Below are 7676 nucleotides of genomic sequence, written 5' to 3' on the forward strand. Positions count from 1 at the left end.
TTTTCACAAAAAGAGAAACCATAAATAAACATGCAGTATTTCCTCAATGTACTTTCCAGCTTTATTTGTTAATATTGTCTATTTGCACATTTGTGTTAAGAGGTAACAGAAAATTTTTTTAAGATTAAACATTTAACATCACCTTTCTTTGTTTTTTTGATGTGGGAAATAATAATCTCCATTTGGTTTTCACCCAGTAAATTTAAAACAAAAAAATTGTAAGAGTAAAGTGTTTATTGGAGATGAAATCTTTGCTAGAGCTGGTCATTAGTTTTTTATATTGACATTTATTGGTACAGCTTTTCAGATACAGATGTAAATAAAGATCGCATGCAAATTGTCAGCAACTTAGTAAATGCATTTAAAAATATTTGTAATTACAATCAAGTACTGTAGTTGTTCAATTAGCCCACTGGGCTGGTCTAATGGTTAACTCATCATCGCAAATTAGCTGATTTTGAAGTCGAGAGTTCTAAAGTTCAAATCCTAGTAAGGCAGTAATTTTTACATGGATGCGAATACTAGATTGTGGATACTGGTGTTCTTTGGTGGTTGGGTTTCAATTAACCACACATCTCAGGAATGGTCGACCTGAGACTTACAAGACTATATTTCATTAACATTCATAAATATCATCCTCATTCATCCTCTGAAGTAATACCTTTCAGTGTTTACAGAGACTAAACAGAAAAAAAGAGAGAGAAGAGTCGTTCAATTAAAATTTTGTTTACACAATTTTTTATTATATTTTTTAAATCAGTAATTATTAAATCGATAATTTGAACACAATAAAACTAATATGACTTAGGATCACTAAAATAGTTTTGTAAGTTTAGCTAAAAACCTGATCAAACTATTTTTGGGAGAATTGAAGGACATATTTGAAGCTGCAACTTTAAAATTTAGTTTCTAATGCATATAAATTGGGAAAGAAGCTTTTAAAAAACATCTCTGGATACATTTTCTGGATAGTAGAGAAGCTTTTAAAAATATCTCTGAATATATTTTTTGAACAAAATAACTATGGTTCATTTTTGGTGATTGATAATCTTTAGACTTCAAATCATGTTTTACAAGGTATTTTTTGAAAATTCAACATGAAACAGAATATTTTATGAAACAGATATTAAGTTAGTGCCTTGATATACTATGATCCATGCCAAAAGATGATAAAAAAAATCTCAAATATTGAAAATTATAAATAAAATTGTATTCAATACCTATGGCAAACTAAATCCAGCTGGTTTGCAAAAGCATATGTAAGGAATTTATATTTATATTGTGAATTGAATAAACATATGTGCATAAATGTGTGTGTCAGTGCGTGTATGTTTGCACCTGTAAAAAAGAATTTGTATAAATAAATCATTATTACTCTATATTAAATTCCATGAAAATAAATAATTAGAAATTGAAAATTAAGTGATTATATAATTAAAAATCTATTTTTACATCATTGGTTGTATTGTACATTTCTGTGTTTTTTTTTATTGTATATAATATATATTAATTAATATTTATATAATACATATTATTATTATATACAGTATATATATATATATATATATATATATATATATATAATAAGTTCCCCCTACTTTTTTTATCTACTTGTTAATTCAGAAAACCTTGGCCAATGGCATATCTATTTTGGACATAAGTACTGTTTTTAACATATTCTAAAATTTTGTCCTCCATCTTGTTTCCACTATATGGGATTCAAATATACATATTTCTAACGGCACTATTTCTATTGATGTCACTTGACATAAATTTGATGTAGGATTTAATGAAAAAATCAGTGTTAAGTATTGTGCATTGATATCTCTATCATTTTTCAATATATTAACTATTAAAAAGCCTACTGCTGAGGCTGCTTCTTTGAACATCCTGACCCTGTAGGGGACCCGCCTTGTGGCAATCCCAGTAGCCATACCACCTCCTCCATTCTTAGCTTTGATGGGCTTTACCAGAGGTTGTCTTTTAGACCCTCTAAACTTTTAAACTTTTAAACTTGATAACACAACACAGTCATCAGTTTGGCCTCTGTCAGGATGCCACCATTGCAACTGCCTCGATAGACATTTCCATCAGTGTATTTACACAAGGTTTACTATAAGGTTCCATAAGATTTACTATTGCCTTATGGCCTTATAACCAACCATGATAACTACCATAACTTACAATCCTCAACTATCAAATTAACTGATTCACGGAAGCGTGATCCCTGTGCCTAACTCTAACACCAAACGTTTCGCATAAAAGCTCTTCCTACTCTACTCATATCTAACTTAATATAAAATGAAATTCATAAACAATTAGAATCATGAAAATTTATTAATTAATTTAAACAAAATAGTATTTAAGTCAAAAATAGATATGGCATTGATCAAAATTCTCTTAAGTAAAATATTTAAGAAAAAAATAAGATGGGGGAACTTACTTTATATACATTCAGTATAATGAACAATTTTGTTACTAATAAAATTGATTTTATTAGTAATAAATGTTCAGAAATTTACAGAATAAATACTGTCTCCACTTGGTGTGTTACTGGGACAATAAAATAATCAATATTTATGATTTGGGAATAAGCTTATCTTAGTCGTTACTGCGCATCATACGCAAATCTCAAGGAGTGGTAAAATGTAAGTGTTGCAATTTCTTTCTCTAAAAATGATAATTAAAAAAAAAAATTATAATCATTTATTATTACAAAATATTTGGGCTATATATTATTACAATATATGTATATATGATGTATATATATATATTTTTTTTTTTAATTAAATTTTTAAAACATTTTCCAGTTCAAAATTTAATAAAGAGTAAAACAATTATTTACGGGAAGGTTTAGTAGTAAAAGCTCCAAAGATGACCTATGATTACTATTGTTACCTGATTTTATTATTTTGAGGAAAGGTCAATTTCCTCAAAAGGTTAAACTACTAAATCTTGCTTAGCAAAAACATTCTTATTTTGTTTAAGGTATTACGTGCGACTCAATGAAGTACATAATAAATATTAATTTTTTTTTGAATTCAAGATTTAAAAAATTTGTGTTAAAAAAATGTAGTAAAAGGATTAACAAAATATTTATTTATTACATAAAAATTAGGTAAAACTTAAATACATCAGTAATATCATAATACAACACACTTCATTTTCTGCAAAAACTTATAAAAATGTTCTTGAAGTTTAAAATTTATTGACCATTCATAATTACTTAATGAAATAGATCTGAATCTATTAGTTTTATATTTTAATAACACATTCTTTCTTAAATAATAATATATAGAAAGAAGTTGCTGAGATTGCAGGTAATGGTAATACTTCTAATTTAATGAAAAATCTATATTCAAATAATGCACTAACATTTAAAAAAAAAATGATTGATGTCAATAACAATAATATAATATAAATAACAAAATGCTGTTAATTAACTGAACAGAAGTCACCAAAAGAAAAGGTTATTTTGGTCTTTCATAGCATTCAATCATGATTTTTTTTAAATTATATCTCATATATACTTTATTTGAAATTAATTTTAATCAGAGTATGATCAGATATAAACATTTTTAAATTTTAAACAAAGAAGTTTTAGTTAATTTGACATTTAAAATTCTCAAAATAATGAAATGAATTGTACAAGAAAATGAGTTTAAAAGTTTATTTCAAAGTTTTTCAGTTGTCATTATGACCACCCTCAGTGACTAGTTAATTACTTTTTGAAATTTATAATTTGAAAAATTTCAAATTAACATAATTACTAACCATTATGGACAAGGTGATAACAAGTCAGAGCAATAAATTACACTGGTCAAAAGTATTACCAAATTGTCATTTTGCTTGTAATTTAAATATTAGATGTTAAAAATGGGTATGTCTAATTTTTATGTTATCGAGTCATTAATTGTCACAATCTATCACAATTTAATACTTTCACTACACAACAATTGTTAAATCTGCAAGTTAGTGGTGTGTACTTGGATACAGGAATGTTTTTTTTGTGTTTACATCCAGAAGAGACGAACCTTTGTTCATTGTGGTCAAACATTTTTTTTTTAAATGGAGTTTACTTTCAAATTGTTAACAAGTTTTCACTGCATATCTTGTTAAAATTCAGTAGATAATTTTTTTTTTTTGTGGACATTTCGGATAGTCATGAGGTATGAAAATAGACTTTCAGTATGAAAATAAAAAAAATTGAAAAAGTCTATTTTTGTTTAAAATTGGGTATCAAAACACAAATTGGGTTCTTCATATTTGTTGGGTAAGGTACACTGCAATTCTAATTTAGTGGTTGAAAGGCGCTGCTGATGCCCTATATCATTTGCTGACCATATGATGTGCTATGATTCTACCATTTGATGATTATTAAATTTTGATTTTCTGAACACAGAAGGATATTAAAAAATATAACAAAGATGTAAAATTGATCTGAATGTGCCATTCAGATCAAGAAATATGCTCTTACATATGTCCATGTTTCTCATGGCAGGGTTATTGATATCGACTCCATTATTGAAGTGGGATGATGTTAACATTTTAGAGCTTAGTGACTGTGGTCATTCATAAACTGATGAAAATTTAGATCTTTCCTACTTATACTCCTCAGAAATTCAGCAAACCCTCCAACTTATCTATCTAAATGAATAAATTATTTTGTGCATAATTTGGGCCTATCAAATGCAAACTAAACTTCTTGATTCTAAATTGTAAGAGTGGAATCTGTTGGCAGATGGAACAAGCATTACACTTTTAAAAATACTGTTTTATAAAGTAGAATGTTCTTTTTGTATATGTTTTGACATCAATGAATTGATCAGTGATTGAACCAGAATAGATCATAAACCTACAGAATAATGTTTTGTTTTTTTTTTATTCATCCAAATATAACCTAAAAACAGTTTAAAACCACACATACCAGTTGCTTAATCAGTTTTGCTAAAACAAACATATGATAGTAAGGTTCCCATTCTGAATGGAATTAAGTACAAGCAATTCAGTTGAGAAGTTTGTGAGGATTTGATTTGAAGATGATAAACTATATTAATGAGCTTCAAAGTAGGTTCACAAAATATTGCTAGTTTTGCTTATGAATTATAGAGCTACACAGCAGCACTTTGAAAAACAGACTGGCCAAAGAAAATTTCTCTTAAGCCAGGTGATCAAAAGTCTTGTATGTCTCTCTTGTTGAGCACAAGACGATTCTTCTTCCTCTATTTCATATTAAACTTGATATTATAAAGGTAATGAATAAAGGAGGTAAAGGCTTCAAACATTTAAGGGAACTTTTCCACAATTAAGCGAAAGCAAACTTTAAGAGGATATTAATTATTTACTGGGCTTAACAATAGGAATGATTTACAACCCTGTTTTTGAATGAAAATTTAAGCAATAGAAATTAGCAGCATAAAAATTTGAAACATGAAAATGTTAATAGAATTATTAGCAAAAAGAGGAGAAAACTACAAAATCCTAGCACACTAATTTATTAAGTCCTACTAAGACACATATTTTGTTTTTTAATTAGTCGCAGTCATACAACCAAAGGTCATATGGTCATATATATATATATATATATATACACATATGCATACGTATGTATACAAAACAGCTTTGTATGATCCTCATCTAATATTTGATAATGGGGATGCAACTTTTGTTAATAAAAATAACTTAATTTTCAGGTTTTCTTACTACTGATACTCATCATTATGAGAGAAGCTAAAGGCAGTTTATGTTTTACTATAATATAAGGTTGTATACCACTGGTGATGTAATTAGTTACCTCTAGATCTTCTGTAACATTTGGTATAGGAAGATGAATTTAGCTGATATTGTAAACAAATGTATAAACTGCATTCCTTGTGGTATGTTACTGTTTACTATGCACATACAGAATGTGAATATATACACTGATAATAACGTTTTTTCTCAAGTTTACAAAATAGAGCTCCCATATAAGTGAGGATATTTCTCAGAAATATTTTATTTACCTTAAAAAAGGTAATGAAAAATCTGCAAAGGTTTAGTACTTCAAAATTTAATATTGATCACTTGAGCTATTTTAAAAGTAATTAATTTATAGGGAAGCACATTCATATAGAGATCTTATGTTTTCTAAATTTATGTAAAGGACACAACTGACGTGCACCTCTTCTTATATAAATACCCCGACATACTGTACGTATAACCACAATCAATTTTGGCTGTATTCCACAACACTGTTGCCAAGTTTAAATATGCTTAAAAGAATTTTGTGCTCTAAATAACATCCTTGGAGTATTGCATTAACCTAAAAATAACTTAATTCATTCATTAATTGTTCCTACTGAAAAAGTTTCTTTGTTCTTTTGTATTTCAAAGGTAGACTTATCTGTAGATTATAAAAAAAATTATAAAACTCTATATATCTTATAAAGTATTAAAATCAATAGCCTCTTTAATAATTTAGTCTTTTACTTTTTTATTGTTCCAGTGTAATTATTAAACTTTGATTTTAAAAATCCAATTGGAAATTAGAAGAAATAACAAATGATTAAGGTTATCTTTCATTGATTTTTCAGTTGTATACATTATTTGTTTTCTTTCTTTCAAAATTCACTATTTTATCACAGTAATTATTGTAGAAGTTGTTTAGAAGATAATCAGATATTTAAAAATACCTAAAATGATAAATGATTAGTGTTATTAAAATACTGGGTTACCTAGTCAAATTCAAAATCAACAGTTATGAATCTGGATTAGTAATGTTGTGGATAGTTTTATGAATCTAATTACAAAAGTATGAGTACATTCTGTCTAAATAGATAACTTAGATAAAAAGTTTCAAATTTGAATGCATTTCCTTAAAATGAATTTTTGTAATATTGCAGTTTCATTTGAACACAGTTATGGACCATGTCAGTATACTGCTTTAACAGGCAGAAAAAATTCTGGTCAAAGCAATAAATTAATTTGAACAGATGACTAAACTGAAATAGGGTTATCAAAGAGACAGTTTGTTTAGATAACAACAGTGAATGAAAAGGTTTATTCTCTATTTGAGAAAGCTGTTGCTGAAGATATAATAATTTTTGTGCATGTAAAATAATTTAGATTATTTACATTTAAACTTTTAATTATAATGTAATTGTTCATATATTATTGTTAGGCTTAAGAATCATAAAAAAAAGTACAGGCTGCAGATGGTCTGGTACAGGGCAGAGATGTTAAGATACGCTAAGTAACAGGAAAGCTAAGATTAACTCCAACTCTGGGGATGGATTTTGAATATGTATGTTGTCATGAACTTCCAGATAAGGTATCAAAGTATCATATGCTTACAATATGCGGATATGGATGAAGAGGCAGTCACATGAGGGGGTAACTAAGGCCCCAGGTAAAGACACCTGGATTTACCGCAGCAGCAAAGAACAGGCAGAATCAAAAATGGAGGCGAACTCTGAATGGCTAAGGAGGGCTGAAGACAACACTACCTGTGTTTTTCTTTTTATATATAAAAACAAAGATTATTTACATTTGAAAGATTACATGAAAATTGTTTTTGTTAACATTTTGTGAATGATGAACTCAGTTTCTTAATTTGACTGAGTTCAGTCAAATGGATTCAGCCATTTCAATAAGTCAAATACTTGTGTTCAACCAGTAGTGTTTCAAACTTATAAACT

The sequence above is a fragment of the Lycorma delicatula genome, chromosome 2 (assembly GCF_047948215.1).
Source record: "Lycorma delicatula isolate Av1 chromosome 2, ASM4794821v1, whole genome shotgun sequence".
Taxonomy (NCBI): Eukaryota; Metazoa; Arthropoda; class Insecta; order Hemiptera; family Fulgoridae; genus Lycorma; species Lycorma delicatula.